The sequence below is a fragment of the Lycorma delicatula genome, chromosome 1, assembly GCF_047948215.1.
Source record: "Lycorma delicatula isolate Av1 chromosome 1, ASM4794821v1, whole genome shotgun sequence".
Classification (NCBI taxonomy): Eukaryota; Metazoa; Arthropoda; class Insecta; order Hemiptera; family Fulgoridae; genus Lycorma; species Lycorma delicatula.
This window is the reverse complement of record NC_134455.1, coordinates 57,010,365-57,035,517: the sequence shown is the minus strand read 5'-3', so window position 1 is coordinate 57,035,517 and position 25,153 is coordinate 57,010,365. Positions and strand designations below refer to the sequence as shown.

Sequence of the window (25,153 nt, the reverse complement as noted above, 5' to 3'; positions counted from 1 at the left end):
TCTTCTTCAAAGTGAAGGTATTTCTAATCATTGAAACAACATGTCTTCTGCAAGAGTAAAAATAAGTTACATTCTAGTTTCTGGAGTTTGCACAGACAAATATATTGTCCTTATTTATGCATTCCTTATTGATTATTTATGCATTCGACAAGCACTGTTCAATGTGCTTGTCGAATGTACTTATTATTCTTTGGTGCAAAAATATCATTGTCAGTTTTCTATCAAAGGCAAACATTGTTATCTTTGCTGGTTTGGATTGTAACATCTCTGCTGGAATTTGAGGTTTGTTTTTTTCAGTGTTCCAACCATCATTAAGTTATGCTTACTGACCATATTGTTGAAAAGTGGCGTAGAGTTGAACTAGTTGTCTGCTGTAATATTTCTGTTACTGCCATGGATAGGTTCTGATAATTTTTCTCCACAAAAAATTGGGTTGTGGTTGCCCTCCAGTATCCATGTTTTTCCCTTTGTAAGGGATGGAATTGACCAGACATCCATTAGAGCTGTGTAGCATGACCAACTTTAAACCATAACTAGCTGCTTTCTTTGGAATATACATCTGAAACTGGCATTTCCTTCAGAATGCAAGGAGCAATACAACAGTAGGCACCAAATGCAGATTATACTTTGCAAAGTTCAATAAACTGATTCCAGATTTTACAAATCGGTGCTAGAAAGTCAGTGATTTTTCAAGCAGCCTGAGTTAACTTGTCATCAAATCTCAATATACTAACCAAAAACTAAGACTTTGCTAACAGCATTACAAATCTGGTAGCGTGAAGGTCACATTACCAGACTTATGCCAAAGAGTTTTTAGAGACATGTAAGATTTAGCACTCTAAAATAAATTAAATTAAAATAATTTAAAGCATTAAATAATGCTTGAATTTCTTTACCAGGGGTATTTTTAATAAAATTCTGATTACTGAATTTTTGTTTTTGGAGTGCTATTTCATGATTTGTTCATAATAGAATTCACAATAGAATTAATTATGGTATCATTTATGAATAATTCATACAAATTTGCAGTATTTGTAACATCAATAACCCCTCCAGCAAGTTGGGACCTCATCAAAACTATGTTTCTTGTAGGTTTGGACTGGTTTCTTTTGGAGGTTTTTACTATCTGTATTTATTTTTTTTTAATAGTTGTTTTTTTTTAGATATTTTTATATATTCTGATAAATTATGTGTGGTGTGGTGTTGTACTTCATTTCCCTCTTCTTCACTTTCTGATATGGCTTATTCTGCATTAGAAGTCGCAGGCTGTAAATTTTCTTTTATAATCCATCGTTTTTGTTTGTCAGTTGAATTTATTTCTGGTGGAGCTTCTTCATCTGAAAGAGGAAATATTTATCTTCTGAAGCATCAGGAATAAAAATATCTGTCAAAACATCATCTTCTTCAACTAGATCAGTTTTACTTCGTCATCTGAATTGTCCTCGAAGTCATCTTGCTGATTTAGAACGGAATCTGGCTCAAATCTATACAGTTCAGCCACAATTTCATCATCATTGAATATATATCCATTATTGTCACATCAACACTAACAAAATTAAATAAGCGGACAAAAACAAAAATACACAATCAACTAAAAACTTACACGCTACACTGGGGTACTCAGTGCCTCAAAATCGGTTTATAGCAAAAGGGAGGTGCAGTACATCTGTGACTAACATGGCAACTGAAAGACTGTGAAGGACAAAGAATAGTTGTGGCGGTTGCAGGCAATTCCCTCCAACTTTCTTGTTCTACAGTGTGATACACAATGATTTATTACATAGATATCATTACAGTGATTACCTGTATATAATAAACAAACTGCAGGTTTTAAGGATAAAGTATTTTATGTTGTGTAGAGTTCAAATTTAAAAGATTTGTGTTTTAACATAAGTTATCTGCTTCTTTTTACTTCCTTGTACGAAACAAAGGAGGCGTTTGATTGTGAAAAAATTCAGTTTTGAGATTTCAACGGAAATATCCAATTTTGACCATCCCTGAATCCATTTCAAATAGTTTCAGCATGACATTTGTTTGTATATATGTATGTACATATGTATCTTGCATAACTCAAAAACAATTAGCCGTAAGATGTTGAAATTTTGGATTTAGGACTGTTGTAACATCTAGTTGTGCACCTCCCCTTTTGATTGCAATTGACTGAACTAAAAGTGTCCAAAAAAGGTCAAAAGCCAAAAAAAATTGGATTTTGGACTTTTTTTTGACTGCAGTAATAAGCCCACATTGAGAGCTTTTCAACGATATATCATAAGTGGAACTTATTTTCATTGGTTCCAGAGTTATAACCAAAAACAATTTTAATTAATGAAATATCTGGATTTAGGAGAAGGCACATTGGTTCAAATCAGGCTTAATCTCCTTTTCTTTAACATTTTTTGTTTTTATTTAAATATATTGATTTATTAATAATTATTAATCTTTGATTGTAAAAACCCTTTACGATGAATAATAATTCAATTAAAAAAAAAATAAAAAAAATTATAATGAAATAAAGTTTTTGTACTTTTCATTTTAAAAATATGTATAAATGTAATTTAATAGGCATACAAGGAAATCAGCTGTTGCCCACATCAGATTTTTAAGAATGAAATATCCTTGGCGGTAACATTTTTATTGAAATTATTATACTCGGTGATTATGATTAGTAAAAAAAAAAATATGTTCTTAATAAAGTTATTGACATTTATTACTTTTGTTACTACTACTAAACTTTTATTAATTTGTTAATTTTTGTGTAATTTGAAACAAGTTTTATTTTTAATTTTTAGTGTTATATTTCATTTTGATTTTTTCTTCATTAATTTCCTTAAGTTTCTTCTAATTGTACATTCCACTTAGTAGGAACTTGGTCATGTAGCGGATAATCCTAACAAATAAATAATATTTAAAAAATAAAGAATTTATGTCCGTAGTCCATTGGCTCACAAGATAAAATGGTTATTTGTTTTTTTTTTTATCTGTGTATGACAGAACTGGGTAATATTTTCATAAAATGTTAATGATTTGGAATTTTTCTGATCTTAAAAATAGTCAAGATTATTCATGACCTGCTTTCAAATTATATTAAAATTATACCTCCATTAAAAGTTACTAACCATCTGTTAATTGAGCAATATCTGTGAAATTTAAATGAGTTAATTTTTAATTTTATTACATTTTTGTTTTCACATTTTATCTTGTTGATTGCTGAACTTTCTAACCTCTTTTCCTAAAACTGCAGTTGCAGAATCATGAAGTCATAGAGGTAGATTGCTGGCACACGCATTTAACATCATTTTAAGGATCTGATGTAAGTTTCTTTCATTTTTTAGTAGTGGATTCAACTAGCCGCTTTTTCCGATCACACTCTCAACTTTGAATAAACGGTAGGTATTTTCTATCAGAAAATTCAAAACTTCTAAAACTATAACTGCATAATTAATAACATACCAATTCGTAATAAATACACAACAAACACTAATCCAAGAACAAAAATACTTTTACAAGTACCAACTATATAACCAAACTCTTTAACAATACATCTACTATTTGTCTTCTACTTTATTAACAACTATTGTAAAATTTAAATAATAAAATATTCTTAAATAATATCTTTGGTATTACCAATATTTGTATGATAGAGTAAAACAACATGTCATTAAGATGTACTATGCCCATGACCCAACAATGTTGTTGGTAACTGAATATCTTTCAACCATTAGACAATTTTTTTCCAAAATAAAAGGAAGCAAGATGTACAAGCATAATGCCATACCACGTTAATGGAAAAAATTATTATTTGTTTCAATTCAATAATTATGGTACCTGAAAATTTTTTTCAGATCCTTTCTTCTACTAAGCAAAATGAAATTGCTAATTGTCATTTACTTGACAAAGTATTACAGTACTTTTTTTTTTGTCTTCAGTACTTTTTCTTTTTTGTTTTTTTTACTTTTACTTTTTCTTTTTTGTCTTCAGTACTTTTTCTTGTCTATCAGTACTCTTTCATTTGCTTATTATATGCTTGAATCATTTCAGGGGTGATTAGTTTCATCCCTTTTATTTGCATTCCACGCCCTCCTCCAAATTTAGTGGAGATATCCTTCTATTCCTAAGCACAGATTTTTCTTACTATACTTTTCCACTTCATTCCCCTTTTTTGAAATTTAATATTCAGAATGATTACTGCTTCATTTAAGACTTATGCTCCAGTAAATAAATATCTGAGCCTATCAGTTTTTCAGCTTAAGAGATGCTATAAATTTATAAAATGCCCACAAATTACGAATAAAATTATAAATTGACAATCCATAAATTTATAAAATGGCTTGCACAAGCCTTTTCCTTTATAATATGTTAGTCTGTGAACTTAAATCTTCATTCTTCAAAATTCTTTTATAAGTTTCACCTTTTTCCCCAGAATTGCTTAAATATCCCAAATTTCTAATCTTATTGTAATTTAGCACTTCCATTCTATATGCCTACTTTTCTCTCTTTGTTTTTTCATAATTTTATCTTTGTTTATAAGTTATGATCCTGCAGTACTCTTGTCCAATGAAGTGGCTACTTCCTTCAGGACTATGAAGTTGCTGAAAGATTTACATAAATTAGATGTTTAGAAAAGTTATGTATAACTTTTTGGTTGTCAGTCTAGTAGTTCTTCGGGATCTGTAGAGTCATTCCTCCCAATAGGGGGTTGAATTATAGTATCATGCGTATTCTTTACAAAGGTGTCTGTGAGGCCATTCTTTACACTGCATCTGTCTGGGCTCATCGTTTACAATTCCAATGCTATAGAGGTATTCTTTTGCAAGCTCAGCGTCTTCTATTGTTAGCTGTTGTCAGTGGCTACAGAACTGTCTTGCGAGAGGCAGTCACTGTGATTGCTGGCACAAAACCCATTGATATTTTAGCTACAGAACATAGCAAGCGGTATAAGAAGGGAGGCCTTCTAACGTCAGGGTGTATGCGAGAAATTGAAGAAGGTTTTGACTCTTGGCAAGCTAGGTGAAACGATTCTTCTACTGGTTGACAAACGCATGGTATTCTTCCAAATGTTAGGAAATTGCGAGTGATTAGTTGGGTTTCCCCCAATTGTCATATAACTCAGTTTCTTTCGGGACATGGTGCTTTTGGTAGTAGTTTGACTAGGTTTAGGTTGATTGGCTACGGCTTGTGTTTGGACTGTAGCATCAATGACGCTGTGGACCATTCCCTGAATATCTGTCCCTGGTACGAAGCTGAGCGTACCAGAGTTGTTAGGGAACTTGAGAGAGTAAACTTCTTCTTTGATCTGCGAGTCAACCGGAGGACTTGCAGAGAATGGACAATTGTGGCTGGCTTTGATTCCTCGCCCAGCGTAGGATGACCGAGGGGATTTAGTAGAGTAGGAACCTGGGCGGCTAGTTTGATTGGCCAAAGGTAGGCGCTTTGGCGGCGACCCACCGGGTTGGTCTAGTGGTGAACGCGTCTTCCCAAATCAGCAGATTTTGAAGTCAAGAGTTCCAGCGTTCAAGTCCTAGTAAAGCCAGCTATTTTTACACTGACTTGAATACTAGATCGTGGATACCGATGTTCTTTGGTGGTTGTGTTTCAATTAATCACACACCTCAGGTATGGTCGAACTGAGAATGTACAAGACTACACTTCATTCACACTCATACATATCATCCTTATTCATCCTCTGAAGTATTATCTAAACGGTAGTTACCGGAGGCTAAACAGGAAAAAGAAAGAAAGGCGCTTTGGCGGCGAGTCACAGTTAGTTAGATCTGAGGTGATTATGATTATAAATTATGTAAGCTGTTGAAGGAACGGCGACTGCACTGCCGAGGGCATGGATACCATGCAACCGTGAGGTGTAGCAGCATCTTGACGATGGTTTTCTGAGCTGAATGTCACGCAAGACTGCAATGGAGCTGTGTGGATGTAGGAGGTCTGTCTGCCTCTCCCTTGTAGATCAGACCAGAATCCATAATTTAACCTAAGTCTGGAGTATGAACTAAAGTTGAGTTCAGTAAGGGAATTTTGGGACTAAATTTTGTTGTTGCGATCAACATTTTCAGTGGTATGTTGTGTTTAAATTTGCCTTGAAAGTCGAGCCATTCACGAAATTGGCTCACTATAAGTAGAACTAGGAAAGGGGTTTGTGCTTCTGCGAACTCGGTTAGCAGAGGGATATGATGTAGAACATTCAAGATATCCGGATGAGGCCTACAACGAAGGCAAAAGCTGAGGTAATAAATCACTGATGCAAATGTCTACTGAGGCATATATATCGGTGGTATCCCAACAAGGCCAGGCTTATTACTATGAGATGTAAAATGTCAGAGGGCGATAGACGACTCCCATTAAAGCCTGACACGGCTAGGAACCCTTGTGGTGTGGCGACTGGAACGTCACTAGGTGGATGTCTTCCCCTACGGGGTTGAGATGTCAGTCTAGTAAGGTGCAAGATGTAAATATATAGTTCTTGTTGATATTTTGCTTATGACTCAAGTTAATAGAAAAAAGAGATGCTCCCATTTACTTACCTTTTCAACAACCAGCAGGGAAAGTTTATGGATGCACTCCAAGACTCCTAAGGCAAGACTCCTATGAACAACATGTGGATGTCACAAGATTTTGACTAATGTTATATTCTACACAAAACTATGTAAAGGCATAATCCTTTTTCTTTTTTTTTCTGTTTAGCTCTCAGAACCACCATAAGGTGGTTACTTCAGAGGATGAATGTAAATGAAGTGTAGTCTTGTACTGTCTCAGTTCGACCATTCCTGAGATGTGTGGTTAATTGAAACCCAACCGCTAAAGAACACCGGTATCCAAGATCTAGTATTCAAATCCGTATAAAAGTAACCTTTACTAGGATTTTAACCATAGAACTCTCGACTTTGAAATCAGCTGATTTGTGATGAGTTTACCACTAGATGTACCCAGTGGGTTATGTATAGGCATAATAAATAATTAATAATGATCACAAGCTTTCTTAACACTCTTTCAGTGAGAATTAGTATATTTTGATCTTCTGTGAGACTTTATTACCTAACCAACCTTTTTATTTATTACCTTACTGTCAAAAATTTCCTACACTGAGTAAGAGAAATACTATTGTTAATGTTAGAGTTATTTTCTACCAAATTATCAGTTATATAATCACAGAATGGTATTGCCACAGTTTTATCTACATTTAAAGTTAGATAATTATGAACAATGCAATGAACAGCTTGTTGAACTACCGACGTAAAACTTTTAATCATCAGAAAATTTGTTGTCAGTGAATGGCCTGAGATTTTGGAGAAAAACAGTGAAGAAATTTTTCAGGTATCTTATTTCTCTTTAAGTGAAGACAGTTTGTAAATCCATCGTTTTTATAAAAAGGTTTCATTCATTTTCGTTCTCCAATTTGTTGTATGGCTATAATTATGTAAAGCGCCTGAGGATAAGAGGCATTTAGAAACAATTACTTTTTTTAGAGTAATGATATTCATTATATAGCTAAGCCACTGGGTTGAACAGAGTGAATCTGTCATTTGTAGGATTAAATATCATCTTCATTTCTGTGAACATAGCATGCTGATTTGTGAGTTATGGTTGGTTAGGTGTAGGTAACAGGAAACCTCTTTACTTATTACTTTCATAGAAAGCTTGTTTGGAATTGTTATATTCCTGAGAATGGTTATGCCATTTTTGGGTCTGATCAGTGGTTCATGCCAGATCACTTATAATTGTTTGGCTGTGATACTTAGTGAACATAAATGTTATTTAAAATATTTTCTGAACTGGGAATATAGTTCTAAACTGTGTTGTTTACAGTTGACGAAAAATTTCCTAGGTCATGCTGAGGAATGATCATGTCTGTTTATGTTTTTCAAGAGAATTTTGCAGTCTTTATTGCTTAATGTTTTCTAATAATTTAGGTGATACTAATTTAACTTCTACTAAATTTAGTACAGAAGATTGTATGCATTTCTACCTATATATTTGTAGATGAAGTACAGACCCTTTCTTACAAAGAGGATGACAATGGAAATTCATATTAATAAATATAACAACAATAAATATGTATTCAATACAGTTCTTATATATAATCGTATACAGGTTTTAATAATGAAACCATCAAAATATAGGGAATACGTACATAATATTCAATACACAACACATATGGTAAGAAACTGCTCATTTTACATCTCTTAGATGAGTAAATAAAAATTTTGTTTTAATAAAAATCTTTATTTTAAAATTTATTTTGATTTTAAGATTTTGTAGCCTCTGTGTAGGTTATATCAGCGCAGTGGATACTGCATTATAGAATTTGTAATGATTAACCAGTACAATATTTTTTTTTTATTTGTTGCTCTATTGTAGGTATATAAAAATTGTTAAGCCTATAGTGTAGTGAAATTGACTATTCTGTCTTAACATTTTTAATTGGATCTTTTCTTTATTGGGAGTTGATGATTATTTCTTAATCCTATTTTCTGCTAGCTTATCTTGAATGTTGGATTTAATCATTTATTTAAAAAGTCATATTAAAAATCAATATTACTGGAAATTTTATTACAGTAAATTAAAGATCATTAAACCTCTTGAATGAAAAATAACATTAATAAAATAATTACTTTCTTATCAGAACTTTATTTTAGAAAAACCTTTGCAAGATACATTTAATGCAAAATTTAATGTAGTTATAACACTAACATTTGTAGTATTTAATTATTTAGTATTTATTTTATACCAATTATAGTGTAAAATAACGCTAAAATTAATACTACCATATAAATTTCCCTATGTAAAGCCAAATTCTTACTTGGGACAGTTTTTCACTTGCTAAACAAAACATTCTTGTGCTGCTGCTATGATGAGAAGTTCATATAATTAATATTAATGAGTAGAATTGTTTTTGTTTAAATATTTTTTTGTAATGATTTCAACTCCAGACAGCAAAAAAGAAATTGGTGGAAAAAAATCTGTGGCAAAAAGAAACAAACATAATGATGGTAATGTGTATTTACATCACTGATAAACTTTGTCCTTTTTACACAATTTTTTTATTATAATTTTGTGTGTAAGATTCCAAAGCTTAGCAATGACTGTGGTAATGAAATTAGTTTTTTAACTTGCAAATCCAACAGCATCATTTTTGGCCATTTCTATAAGTTTAAACGGTTGTACCTTAACATTTATGAAGAAGATTCCCATTATTTAACGGAATTTATATGTTTTTTTAGAAAAGCACGAAAAGTATCAAGAAGTTCATTAGAACTTCACCGGTAAGAGTCTGCAGAACTGAACAGCACAGTGAAGTCAATGAACTATGTTTATAGTTCTAAATATGACCTAATTAAAAGTGAAATGAAAATGGGGAAAACAATTAAAAAATAAGCATGTAAACATTTTATTTCAGTTCCATTAGATTTGTAATAAAGAATATTCCAAAAAATACTTTGAATTTTGTTAGACAATGTTTTTTTCTTTCATTTGATGAACCGCAGGACTTGAATATGTTACTTTTCCTCAAAATGGTGAATTTATGTATTGCGCCTCTAGGTAGCAATACTTTATAGTACTAGTAGCATATAAAAACTTGATAATGTACTTGAAATAAAATTTAAAAGAAAATATAGTACAGCTTGTTTTAATAGTAAACACCCTTATGTAAATGAAAGTACTGAAGATGAAACAATATTTTTAATTCCCATCACCTAATTTAAAAAAAATAGTTTCCAAGATATTATAGCTGCTAATAAAACATAAAAAAGATGTAGGAAAATATTGCAAAATGTGGCAACAAAGATTTGTTACATAAAATGGAAATAAATTCGATTGGTAAAATTTTTATTTTACAATTAGAGCTATTGAACTAATTGATAGAGAAATAAAAAAAGTTCATTTAATAATAGTAATACAAAGACTTCAAAAAGGCCTATGATTCATTAGATAGGTCTCACTCGCTATTCCAAATTTTGGAAGAAATGGGACTAGATCCTAAAACTCGAGAACTCATAAAACAAACACTTATTTGACACAAAGTCTAAAGTTAAATTTATGGGAGAAATCTCAGAACTCTTTGACATTCATACAGGTGTAAGACAGGGTGATGGACTTCTCCGATGTTGTTTAGTGTTGTCCTTGACAAGGTTATGGAAGAATGGGAGAAGGAACTTAAGAAATGTGAGTTTTGGTAACCAATCTGAGTGGGCTTTTCCAAAAAAAACCTCTACATACTATACCTCGCATTTGCGGATGATCTGGCAATATTGACCGATGATGAGGAGAGCTGTCAAACAGCTCGACATACTTAACGAAAATGCAGAAAAAGTGGGACCTCACTTCGAGAAAACTAAACTCTTATGTACGAAGACAGATATCACAAGTCTGAAAAAAAAATACAGTAAAATCGATAGGGTCCCATGCTTTAAATACCTCGGGAATTCATTGAACCAACAAGACTTGAAAAATCTCACAACAAAATCATCTCCAAAAAGTCAAAAAAGCACTAGGGTTAGTTCACAACATCTACAACAAAAAATGTATGTCAAGACAGACTCCGGCATTACAACACAGTTATAAAACCAGCAGTCCTTTACGCCAGTGAAACTTTGATATTTAACAGAAAACATGAACTTGAAAAAATTAAAAAAGTAGAAAGGAAGATCATTCGGAAAATCCTAGGAGCAAAATATACCCAAGATGGTTGCAGACTACAATCAGTCAAAACAACAGAAAAGTATTCAAACATCGAAATTGACATTAAGAAAAGACGAATGAAATTCTTTGTCATCTCAGTAGACTACCAGAAAATTGATTGACTAAAAGGGTGATAGAATATGTAACCTCGTTCAAGAACTCAACACCTTGGATGGGCAAACTTTGAAAGGACCTACAAAACGTCAACAGACACTTTAGAAAGAGACATCTTCAGATACAAAGTAAACAAATGGGAAGTTACATCAGAGCAACCAAAACAAAAACAGTATAGACCAAAGTGGTCAGAAGAACGTAAACAAGCTTTCTTGGAAAGGATGAAAACTTATTGGAGCAACAAGAAGACCGAAAGGAAAGTTGAGTTATTTGCTTAACGTCTTCCATTTAGTGGGAGAATTCAAAAATAATAATAATATAAAGAGTGTGCCCATGAATATGATAAAAATCGTTTGTATATTTTGAGTGCCTTACAGTTGTTTTCATGTTAATCATAATTAATTTTTTTCTCAGATATGTACACTTACAAAGTAATAAGTGCAATATTACATCACGGAACTTCGATTCATGAAGGTCATTATACTAGTTTTATTAAAAAGTAAAATATAGTATGAAGTGAATGATATGATTATCACAAAAAAATTGGACAGGAAATTAAAAAATATGTATATTTGTTTATTCTAAAAACGCAGTAAATTTTAATAAAAAATCCATAAAATAACAATCAGTAATTCATAAAAGAATAATCTAACAAAACGCATTGATATCCAAAAAAAATTTACAATGAAATTGTAAACCATTTGTTAGTGTCTCACATGTATCATTTGTTCCACTCAAAAAAAACAAAAATTTCTGTAATATAAATAAAACTGTTTTTAGCAAAATTGTACTGATATCAAAAAAGGTAAGTCACTATTTACTCTGTATTTGAACCCTAATTTTTTTAAAATGCTGAACATTTTATTCCAGTCTACGTTATCGAATGCCTTTTCTAGGTCTATAAACGCCAAGTATGTTGGTTTTTTTTTCTTTAATCTTCCTTCTACTATTAATCTGAAGCCTAAAATTGCTTCCCTTGTCCCTATACTTTTCCTGAAACCAAATTGGTCTTCTCCTAACACTTCTTCCACTCTCCTCTCAATTCTTCCGTATAGAATTCTAGTTAAGATTTTTGATGCATGACTAGTTAAACTAATTGTTCTGTATTCTTCACATTTATCTGCCCCTGCTTTCTTTGGTATCATGACTATAACACTTTTTTTGAAGTCTGGATTTTTATTTTTGTATTATTATTTTTGTGTAACCGTGGCATTATTACTATGCATTGACCCAACCATGACAGTAGAATCTTCTTTTATTAGTAAGGTCATTTTTAGCTTCACACCGTTGACATAATTTTGTTTTGTTATGGTAATCATATTTATGAGTAGAATTAGCATTACTTCAATTTATGTAATTTTCTGCGGTGTATCGAGGCTACCTTCTTTTGTCAGTACATATTTTCAAAAAAATATTGTGATGATAATAATAAAACTATTTTCCATGCTATAAATATTTGTTAAAGTTATTGCCTGTTTTCCTAATATCATTTACGCTTTCACTTTTCAAAAATATTCATTACATTTTAATTAAACATTTTAAATTTATGCTTACTTGTTTTCTACTTGTCCTCAAATTGGTGAAAGATCTTCATCCCTGATTTTGTCCATACTGGAGTGTAATACACAATTCATTTCATCTAGGGAGAAAAGGATAGATTGTTTCACTTTTTCCGTAGTTTTTTTTTTTTTTTATAAAACAAAAAACCCACCTTATATCTTTATTTTAAGTAAATTGTATGAAATTTAGGTCACACATGTTTTGATTGGAGAAAATAGACAGCATTTTATGTTTATACATTTTGAATACCTTATGGGTTGTTTTCTTTTTAATCATAATAAATTTTTTCCTCAGATATGTATATCCTAATATTGTAATTGCAAAATACATTGTTGTATTATTTACCTGAAAAATAATATGATAATGAATTGTTTCATGTTTGCCTTCGTTGTTAATTTGCACTTTAAAAAATTATTTTAACAAAAATAATTATTTTTATCTGGCACAGTAGTTAATAGATATTAATTTTGTTAACATGGCATCATGTTGCTACACAAGAATAACCGTGCTATTTAATTATTAATAATTCATCACCGGTTATCTAGTACAGGTTTTTAAAAAATGTAAATGTTTTCAGTAGAGAAGTATTGTAGTTTTTAAACTAAAACATTTTTACACATTGCACAGTAACCATTGTATGGAATTATTAAATGAATAATGGTCATTAATCCATGCTGAATATTAAATTGCAAAAAAATTAAATCTTTAAACAAAAGTTGAACGATATGATTCTGGATGTACAGTATGTTATTAAAGCTTTGTTATTATGAATGATGGGCCTAACATATGTAAATTACTTTTTAAAGTAAAAAAAAAAATACATGAATTAAATTTTAACAAGAGAATATTGTAACAGAGGTCGTGCTATTGTAAATGAAGTAATATTAATGTAAGGAAGGTTGCACATATAATGGTGCGGAAAGAATTTATATTCAAAAACCTTCCTTTAACTGTAGGAAATTTATTTTGTTGTCAAACTGATTACATTGGAGCATTTTAAGCTGTAGACACAAATAGATATAATTTATAAATACTTTCAAAAAAAAAGTAAGTATAAAGAGTAAAATGTTATTTGCATTATTGTTCTTTGTTTAATTAAATAAAAGAGGTGACACCTACTATACCATCTGTGACAGTTCTCCAAAAGTGCACCTGAAATTGTGTTTTCACCTATGACATGGATTTTTTTACCAACTTTTTGAAGAAAAATAGTGTTACTATTTTTGGTTGCATGGTTAGATGGAGTGGGGGGGGGGTGAAAATGAACTTTCTTTACGTTTTGAAGTATGAGAATTATGAAAATACCATTCACTTAGACTGGGATTTCTTTACATAATACATTTCTTTAAATAATACATAAGCCTATATATAGAATATTTGGGCTTGAAAGTCTCCAACTACTAGATAAATTTCATTGAAATTTACATTCTCTGTTGTAGTGTATCTGAAGTTTGCATGTGTAAATTTAATGAAGATTGCTTGAGTCATTCTAGCTCAGTTTAAGGGTGAAAGAATTTGAGCAGGGGAAGTTAGAAGCACGGGTCATTTAATTACGGTGCGCAAGTTGGAATTGTGACACTTCTTTATCTGCAGTATTTACTGTTAGCAATATTAAACCAAATTTAAAAAAATATTAAAACCAAATAAAATTAACAAAAAGGCAGCCTTCTTGTATAAGAATTTCTTTATATCTCAGATTTAATCTCAAAAGATTTGAATTAACATACCTAGATGGGGTTTGAAAAAAGTTGACAAAGGTTTCATAACTTTCTCAGCTTTGCTCTTGACTGGTTTTTATTTCAAATACGCCATACAATTTTTATAAATATTTATGACTTAATTATGCAATATTTAGAATACAGTTGCAAAAAAGATCAAAATGTGTGGGGAAAAAAATCATGAGTTAGTTTGATTCCCTTGATGAAGTATTGTTTTTACCTTAATTATTTAGCATTAAGAGTATAATTGAGAAAAAAATCAAAATTCTTTTAAACAATTTTGACTTTAACCAGTTGATGTTTTTGTCAAAATTGTACTGTATTTAGAGTATAATTGCTAGAAAAAATCAATATTTCTAGGAAAATCATTCAGATATCCTAATTGATCAGTTGCTTGACAACTAGCAAATAATATTTTTAATAAAGTTACAACTTGAAAAACAGATAAAGTAGGAGAAATTAAAAAAAAAAATGACCCTGGTTGTATTATTCCCTTATAGTTTCGCGCTTTATTGCATCTTCTGTTTAATTATATTAGAAGAAGACTAATCAATTGTGAAATCAGGTAATGTCTTTTCCACTTGTCAGTAGGGATGTAGACTGGAATTATGAGTCTGACAATTTTGTGCCTGTTTTCATGTAAAATTTATTTGATCAACTTAAACAATTTCAACAAATTTTTAAGAATTGAGTGTTATTTTGTTCATAATAAAAGATCAGATCTTATCTAATAAAACAATTTGATAAAACTAATGTTTTCGGAACTGTTAATGATTAAAATATTTTAATGGTTGCCATTCTTTTTTTGTTTATAAACAAAGGTAAATTTTCAAACTTATTTATTTGGTAGATGTTTCTAGGTAATTAATTATGCATCAGATTTCATTCAAATATTTCAACATTCTTGAGATATACATTTGCACTGAAAAAAACACAAAATTGTAGACCGACAAAAAAAGAGGCATGATAGGACATTTGTCCACATTAATGTTTTTATTTGTTTGGCCTGAATGAATCCCTTAAATTTGGCCAACACCTCCCAGGACATTCTGTATAGCTGTTGCTTGGTAGAGGGGGGTTAAATATATGTACTGGGATGCCCCCTTGTCCGATGGGGTCAAACATCAGGCCAAAGCTGAATAACTAAAAGCTAAACATTTGTGCCGTATTTCAATATTTTTGGTCAATACGTTTTTCGAGATATTGGGAAAAAACTGTTTAGAAGTAATGTTGAATATCCACCACTCCTACTGTACGTACAGTAAATGGATGGCTGATTTTTTAATTTTTTTTTTTTTGTCTTCAGTCATTTGACTGGTTTGATGCAGCTCTCCAAGATTCCCTATCTAGTGCTAGTCGTTTCATTTCAGTATACCCTCTACATCCTACATCCCTAACAATTTGTTTTACATATTCCAAACGTGGCCTGCCTACACAATTTTTCCCTTCTACCTGTCCTTCCAAAATTAAAGCGACTATTCCAGGATGCCTTAGTATGTGGCCTATAAGTCTGTCTCTTCTTTTAACTATATTTTTCCAAATGCTTCTTTCTTCATCTATTTGCCGCAATACCTCCTCATTTATCACTTTATCCACCCATCTGATTTTTAACATTCTCCTATAGCACCACATTTCAAAAGCTTCTAACCTTTTCTTCTCAGATACTCCGATTGTCCAAGTTTCACTTCCATATAAAGCGACACTCCAAACATACACTTTCAAAAATCTTTTCCTGACATTTAAATTAATTTTTGATGTAAACAACTTATATTTCTTACTGAAAGCTCGTTTAGCTTGTGCTATTCGGCATTTTATATCGCTCCTGCTTCGTCCATCTTTAGTAATTCTACTTCCCAAATAACAAAATTCTTCTACCTCCATAATCTTTTCTCCTCCTATTTTCACATTCAGTGGTCCATCTTTGTTATTTCTACTACATTTCATTACTTTTGTTTTGTTCTTGTTTATTTTCATGCGATAGTTCTTGCGTAGGACTTCATCTATGCCGTTCATTGTTTCTTCTAAATCCTTTTTATTCTCGGCTAGAATTACTATATCATCAGCAAATCGTAGCATCTTTATCTTTTCACCTTGTACTGTTACTCCGAATCTAAATTGTTCTTTAACATCATTAACTGCTAGTTCCATGTAAAGATTAAAAAGTAACGGAGATAGAGAACATCCTTGTCGGACTCCCTTTCTTATTATGGCTTCTTTCTTATGTTCTTCAATTGCTACTGTTGCTGTTTGGTTCCTGTACATGTTAGCAATTGTTCTTCTATCTCTGTATTTGAACCCTAATTTTTTTAAAATGCTGAACATTTTATTCCAGTCTACGTTATCGAATGCCTTTTCTAGGTCTATAAACGCCAAGTATGTTGGTTTGTTTTTCTTTAATCTTCCTTCTACTATTAATCTGAGGCCTAAAATTGCTTCCCTTGTCCCTATACTTTTCCTGAAACCAAATTGGTCTTCTCCTAACACTTCCTCCACTCTCCTCTCAATTCTTCTGTATAGAATTCTAGTTAAGATTTTTGATGCATGACTAGTTAAACTAATTGTTCTGTATTCTTCACATTTATCTGCCCCTGATTTCTTTGGTATCATTACTATAACACTTTTTTTGAAGTCTGACGGAAATTCCCCTTTTTCATAAATATTACACACCAGTTTGTATAATCTATCAATCGCCTCCTCCCCTGCACTGCGCAGTAATTCTACAGGTATTCCGTCTATTCCAGGAGCCTTTCTGCCATTTAAATCTTTTAATGCTCTCTTAAATTCAGATCTCAGTATTGTTTCTCCCATTTCATCCTCCTCAACTTCCTCTTCTTCCTCTATAAAACCATTTTCTAATTCATTTCCTCCGTATAACTCTTCAATATATTCCACCCATCTATCGACTTTACCTTTCGTATTATATATAGGTGTACCATCTTTGTTTAACACATTATTAGATTTTAATTTATGTACCCCAAAATTTTCCTTAACTTTCCTGTATGCTCCGTCTATTTTACCAATGTTCATTTCTCTTTCCACTTCTGAACACTTTTCTTTAATCCACTCTTCTTTCGCCAGTTTGCACTTCCTGTTTATAGCATTTCTTAATTGCCGATAGTTCCTTTTACTTTCTTCATCACTAGCATTCTTATATTTTCTACGTTCATCCATCAGCTGCAATATATCGTCTGAAACCCAAGGTTTTCTACCAGTTCTCTTTATTCCGCCTAAGTTCGCTTCTGCTGATTTAAGAATTTCCTTTTTAACATTCTCCCATTCTTCTTCTACATTTTCTATCTTATCTTTTTTACTCAGACCTCTAGCGATGTCCTCCTCAAAAATCTTCTTTACCTCCTCTTCCTCAAGCTTCTCTAAATTCCACCGATTCATCTGACACCTTTTCTTCAGGTTTTTAAACCCCAATCTACATTTCATTATCACCAAATTATGGTCGCTATCAATGTCTGCTCCAGGGTAAGTTTTGCAGTCCACGAGTTGATTTCTAAATCTTTGCTTAACCATGATATAATCTATCTGATACCTTGCAGTATCGCCTGGCTTTTTCCAAGTGTATACTCTTCTATTATGATTTTTAAATTGGGTGTTGGCAATTACTAAATTATACTTCGTGCAAAACTCTATAAGTCGGTCCCCTCTTTCATTCCTTTTGCCCAGCCCGTATTCACCCACTATATTTCCTTCCTTGCCTTTTCCAATGCTTGCATTCCAATCTCCAACTATTATTAAATTTTCATCTCCTTTTACGTGTTTAATTGCTTCATCAATCTCTTCGTATACACATTCTACCTCATCATCATCATGGGCGCTTGTAGGCATATAGACGTTAACAATCGTTGTCGGTTTAGGTTTTGAATTTATCCTTATTACAATGACTCTATCGCTATGCGTCTTGAAATACTCCACTCTCCTCCCTATTTTCTTGTTCATCACGAAACCTACTCCTGCCTGCCCATTATTTGACGCTGAGTTAATTACTCTAAAGTCACCCGACCAAAAGTCGCCTTCCTCTTCCCACCGAACCTCACTAATTCCTACTATATCCACGTTTACCCTATCCATTTCCCTTTTTAAATTCTCTAGCCTACCAACCTTTTTTAAGCTTCTAACATTCCACGCTCCGACTCGTAGAATGTTATTTTTTACTTTTCTGGTGACCCCTTCCTTAGTAGTCCCCACCCGGAGATCCGAACGGGGGACTATTTTACCTCCGGAATATTTTACCAAGGAAGGCGCCTCCATTATTGTTATGTGAAAATGCAGAGAGCCACATTTTCTTGGAAAAAAAAGCAGCTGTAGTTTTCCATTGCTTTCAGCTGCGCAGTACTCAAGAGGACTGAGTGATGTTGATACGGCCGTTTAAGTCGTCCTGACTCACGCCCCTAACAACTACTGAAAGAGCTGCTGCCCTCTTTCAGGAATCATTCCTTAGTCTGGCTCTCAACAGATACCTCTCCGATATGGTTGCACCTTCGGTCCAGCTACTCTGTATCCCTGAGCACTCAAGCCCCCTCACCAACGGCAAGGTCTCATGATTCATAGAGGAGGAATTTATTTAATTTATTTTAATTTAATTTAATTTATTTAATTTTCATAGAGAGGAATTTTTTAATTAAGGATGATTATAATGTGTTTTAACGCAGATTTGAACGGTTTATTAATGCAGACATCTAGTGGTTGCAATAGAGATGTCAAATCCGCCTGGAATTATTACTTGGTATCTCATACCCTTTTTTAAAATGTCTTTTTCACTTTGTCAGTCGTATGCCCCCGATAACTATCCATTACTAGCATACCGGTATTTTTTTATTAAGTAAATTAATCGCTTTTGCCATACACACCTGATCCGATCTAAAATTAAGGTTTCGTCCATCCAACCTGATTCCTGTGCCGTAACTTAAAATACCGTAACTTCGTTCCTATCGATAATATGAACAGGATGTTAATAATTAAGGATGTATTCTGTATAAGCGGCATCCGGTATTGATAAACGAAAGCCTAATGTAACTATATTTATGTGATTGAATATAGGTACTTGTAAGAAAACGTTTACTTTACATAAATTATCATTGCTAAAGGCTACTTTTTAAGTAAGCCCCGCACCCTTATTTTTTCTCTGTAATTCCAAGAAAAAGGTACTGGGGTACTCAAATAAATACGGTAACTTAATGAATACTTTCATTGCATATTAAAGTTCAGTTTCTTCGATTCCTATACAAATATAAAAAAATCAGAACTACCCCTCACATAATTTTGTGTATGGAGCCATTTAATTTTGGTTACAATTAGTCCAGGATTTTTAAGTCCCATATCTCAAAATTGTTTTAAAGGACAGGTTAATTTTTTCACATTATTTAATGCCACAGGCAGCTAAGATAATTTCTGATGGTGGTCTTCGACTGAAATCACTAACCAGATCATTTTGTTATACTTCATATTACAGTCTGGTTTGTATTTGGGCAATTTCATTCAGGGTGAGTAATAATAAGCCTATTTTTCCCTGTTTTTTTTTTCAGTTATTGTTCTGTTTGATATCTTGACTGGATTAACTGATTTTTATGAAATTTTGTGTAAAGTCTTGTTAATATGGGCTGTTGATGCTATTTAATTTTAGTTGCCATTGATCAAAAGAGCAGGAGGATATATAGTAACTATGGGTGAATGTAATTTAACAATTTTATTCATAGTAGATTAATAATTATTTTACATTTCTTTACTTGGATATTTCCATACTTTAATGTTACACTTAATTTCCTCCTAAGTAGTAGACTGTTGAGGGAAAGTCCCCATTAGCCAGAATTTCATAACACTCCTGGTTTCTCTTGGGAAATTATGCAACTCTGCCAGATTTTTTCCAAATAGATTTTATTAGTCCTTTTTACTTCTTTGTACGAAGTAAAGGAATTATTGTGATTGCGAAAAATTTAGTTTTTCAGATTTCATCGGAAATATCCATTTTGATCACCCCTGAATCCATTTTAGTTTCAGTGTGACGTCTGTATGTATGTACATATGTATTTCAAACTACTCAAAAATGATTAGCCATAGGATGTTGAAATTTTGGATTAAGACTGTTGTAACATCTAGTCGTGCACCTCCCCTTTTGATTGAAATTGACTGAACCAAAGGTTTCCAAAATAAAAAAAATAAAAATGGATTTTGGACATTTTCTTATCTGCAGTAATAAGCCTTCATTCAGAAATTTTTGACGATATATTATAAGTGGTACTTATTTTCATTGGTTGCAGAGTTATAGCCTAATGAAATATGTGGATATTACAGGGGAAGGCACATCAGTTTGAATCAACTTCTTCCTTTTTTTAAATTTAAGTATATTAATTTATTAATAATTATTAACCTCTGATTGTAAAGAAAAAAAGAAGATAAATAGTAGTTCAATAATAACAATAAAAAAACAAAATATGAAACGATATCAGAAGTGATTAAAAAAAATGTGTATATGTAATTTAACAGGCGTACAAGTAAGTCATGTGGTATCCACATCATTTTTTCTTTTAATTTGGATCCCTGCACCTAAATTTAAAAAGAAATAAATTTTTATTTTTAATAAAATTTCACAACCAAAATAAGTTTTCTGTTTATTAAATTATTCGGGTCTTATTGGATGTATCATCGTAATTTTGTAGTTCATGAGTAGCTGTTTTGAATGCTAAGAAAAATTCAATGTCCGATGGTTGCTTTGCATTTGTTAAAATGAGTAAGATCTCTTTTTCGTTTGGAGTATTCCATTTTAATTTAACAGATTTTCAAAAATTTTATTGCATCACTATTTTTGATTTTGATATTTGGTATATGATAACTACCCCACCTTGCAGCTAAAAAATATTTTTTTATATTTACAAAAAAAATTTTCTTGAGTAATAGACTATTTTCTAACTCGCCAACAGGTAACAACAGCCATTTTTGATACTTTTTCCATGAGTTGTAGCACTTATTTCACATTGTGTAGAGGGTCAAAAGGGCTTTATAAAGAGTAAAGATGGAACTTCATCTTAGTGTACTCAAAATTCATTTTGTTACATAACCAAATCTTACAATGTTTACTGAATTTACGTTTACAAATTTTTTTTTCTTTTTTTTAAATTTTGGGCCAAAAATAAATAATGAAGGGCTTAGGGTAACGTGCTTGTTTTTACCTTTTAACTCTCAGATACTAGTAGTACTTATAAAAAAAAATTGAACTGTTACCAAGTGTTCTACATTAAAAAAAATGACTGCCAAATCGTACGATTTTGAAACAGGTGGCAAAAATCTGAGTTTTTTACAGTAGTAAGTACTTTTTACGTACTTTAAAACCATTTTGTTGTTCAAAGGGGTTAACGAGTTATGAAGCCACCAAAACCATTAAAAACACCGTTCGTTCCAACCATAAACAATGTATCCAAAAATATTGATGTTATGTATTTTCTTAAAATTATTAAAATTACAACTCAACTCATTATAAAATATAAACTGATAAATAGTAAATTACAGAATGATAAATAATAATTACAAAATGATAAACAATTCAAATATATTAACAATTTGTTCAATTCACTTTTACCTTATTTTACTCCTGTACCGAAACAAAGTATATCCATACTTTTCATAAAACAAAATATTTAGATAAATATTTTCATATTAATAGGAAAAGTTGCTCTGACCCATTCAGCTGCCATACTAAACCGGTTAAGAAATCTCTTCGAGGAATATCTTTGACACCTTCAACAAGCAATCCAAATTTAAAATTAATTCCAGGCAGAGCACTGTGTACAAAATGCTTAAACAAAATAAAAAAACCACAAGATGATAAAGAAAGAAATGGAATGTCAAGATATATTTGAGCCTCAATGTGTTATAGTCGAGTGTGTGAATAAAACTTGTTCAACAGTTGGCATTTCCCCCATTAAGATTAAAAAATTATCGAGCAGTACAAAGGAACCAATTTAAAAAAATAAAGTTACAGAAATAGCCAAGTCAGTTACCAGTAAATTAAACGATTTCTTTAGTTTAAATATTTCTACAGAAGAAACCAGTTGAGTACCACAAAGTTATGCTGATTTAGGTAGGGAATATGTAGAATTAATTTTTAAAATAAAGAATAAAATGAATACAGTTACATCAACCCAGTAAAAAATTAACATTCTAAGTTTATTACCAAGCAGCTGGAGCATTCAAAAAATTCAAAGTGAGTCTAGTGTTAGTCAGTATTTAGCCCATCAATCCAAACAATTAGTTAAAACAAGTGGAATTTTGCCACAAATCGGCAAAAAGAAACCCAGTCATGTAGTTGATGAAAATTTTATTAAATGTGTCTAAGATTTTTACCAGAATGATGCCAGGCAAAAAGGATTTTGTCTGTAAGACAAGCTGACTGGAAGAAAATTAATATCCAAAAAAGGCTTATCTTATGTAACCTAAAAGAATTGTACACATCCTTCAAAGAAAAACATAATTTTAAAATTGGTTTTTCATAGGATTTCTGTTGGTTACTCAAATTCTTCCATTTCAAGAGTATTTAGATAAACTTACTGAAAATTTAAATAATTTGAAAAGCATCATTTTGTTGGAAAGAAACACGCTAATTTCCCCAACATTGAAAAGATAAACTTGTTGGAGGGTGAATGTATTATATGGGATACTTCTCTCAAGATTTTTCTTTCGTGATATAGGATGAAATCCAGTCATATCACTGGTCAAAAACTTATGCCAAAGTACATCCAGTTAGTTCTCTTACATTTTAAAAAAGAAGGAAAAATTACAAAGCCAAAGCAACTGTGTCATTAGTGAGTACTTGAAGCACAATACTACTTTGTTCTACTTTCAAATGCAAGTTATAAATAAAGTAAAAACTTTGTTACCACAAGTTAAACAAATTTTTTTTCCGATAGCTCCACAGTCCAGTATAAAAAGAAAAAAATTCATAAATTTGTGCTACCATCAAGAAGATTTTGAAATGCAGCTGAATGGCATTTTTTGCCTTGTACCATGGAAAAGGACTATGTGATGGTATTGGTGAGACTATAAAAAGGACTGTGACTAAAGCAAGCCTTCAAAGGACACTCAACAATCAAATTGTTATATCTTCTGAAATGTGCAATTATTGCAAAGATAATATTAAAAATATAAATTTTATTTTCTGCTCTAATGAAGATGTTGAAGAGACTGAAGAATATATCAGTTCTCGTTATCAGATAATTACAACAGTCCCAGAAACAAAAACCTTTCATAGTTATATTCCAACAAGTCAGAAATGTATTTTGAAAGTCTGGGTGACCTCTGAATCAGAAACATTTATGTTAGTATTGGTACACAAGGACATTAATGTTTCTGATTGCTTTATAGGTTTACCAAAGCCAAAATGTAAAAATCATGTCTGCTGCATCATGATGGCAAGTGTTGGTTAAGCGAAGTCATTGAAGTCAAATACATGAAAATGAAGAGGAATATCGAATACACATTTTCCATCTGCAGGGTCCTACTTCATTCAAGAATCATTGAGGGATAATCAAACATGAGTTCAACTGGAAAATATTTTTAAAATTTTCACACCTTCAGAGGTTTTTCTATTAACTACTGGAAGAGGACTTCATCAGTTCTACTCAGTAAAAAAATGACAGGAGCACTAAGTTATGTTAGTTAAGTTTGTTTTCAAAAAGTGTAAGATTTATTCATAACTTCCATTAGCAGCAGTAAATAAGGTAAAAGTGAATTGAACAAATTGTTAATGTATTTGAATTGTTTATCATTTTGTAATTATTATTTATCATTCTCTAATTTACTATTTATTAATTATCAGTTTATTCTTTATAATGAGTTTAGTTGAAATTTTTATAATTTGAAAAAATACATAACTTCAATTATTTTTGGATACATTGTTTATGGTTAGAAGGAACGGTGTTTTTAGTAGTTTTGTTGGCGTCATTGCTCATCAACCCCTTTGAGTAACAAACTAAATTTTATATGGTTTTAAAATACATAAAAACATCTTATTGCTCTAAAAATTAAAAATTTTTGCTACCTGTCCCGCATGTGGTTTTTGGGCCCCAAAAATGAGACATTTTCAAAATCTTATGACTTGGCGGTCTTTTTCTTAATGAAGGACACTTGGTAACAGTTAATTTTTTTTATAACTACTACTAGTCCCTAAAAGTTCAAAAAACAGTCCTGTTACCCTAAGCCCTTCGTGGAATTTTTTATTATTAGCTGCTAAATTATAGAAATTTACCACTAGACTGATTAGATTGTTTTTCCTGCATGATATACATATTTTGTTCCATGTTATAATTCATTATACATTATATAAGTCTTTATAAATTAATAAAAAATTTTTGACTTGTTTATAGATTTTTTTCATCGTAATAAATTTTTAAGAAATTCCATTGTTATCAGTTAAATAAAATTTACAATTAAAAAGTTTTCTTGGTACAAGTTGAAGTTTATCCAAGTTAAAGTGGAAAGATCTTTAAAACAATTAAAATGTTTAGGCTGTATAACTGAATTGATTAAATTTAAAACTGTTACAATTTAAACTCATTTATTCACCTTAAAAAATGCACATGACTACTTGTTTAATACAGATCTAAAATTAGTTTTCAGAGTAGTATTTTCTGAACCTTAAATCTAGTCTTTTGTGGTTGCTATTTCCCAACATGTCTTAGTCATTCTTTAATAGTGCTCAGATGGGCTTTACCCGATAAATAAAATGAGTAAGTATGAGTTTGCTGAGTAGTAATAAATTTAAATATAGAAGTAGGATACATCCTTGGAGCTGTTCTAAAATGTCCCTAATACAATTTCAATGGGGGTTATATATCTAATCTCTGTAAAGAGATTATAAGGGTTTGAAGAACGTATGTGGACAACAATGATAGCCATTGTTTGTCAGCTTGTACCATACTCCCCCCATTAATATGTTTAACAAAATGTGTAAAAGCTTTTCTTGAACTGAGTTTTAGAAACTTCATATTATAAAATTGCTTTGTTTTTTAAGGTATGCAGTATGGGTTGTAAGGATTATTATAAAATCACTTTTATCTGTCTACATTATTTGT

At 31.4% G+C, this 25,153-nt stretch overlaps 1 protein-coding gene and 1 pseudogene across 1 annotated transcript in view; one reads left to right on the top strand and one right to left on the bottom strand.

Annotated features, from left to right (window-relative positions):
* The window catches only part of schlank (ceramide synthase schlank), an 84,322-nt gene that overhangs the window by 1,830 nt on the left and 57,339 nt on the right, over window positions 1-25,153 (top strand). The gene's annotated exons all lie outside the window — the stretch shown is intronic.
* Window positions 238-761, bottom strand: LOC142318502 (uncharacterized; annotated as a pseudogene).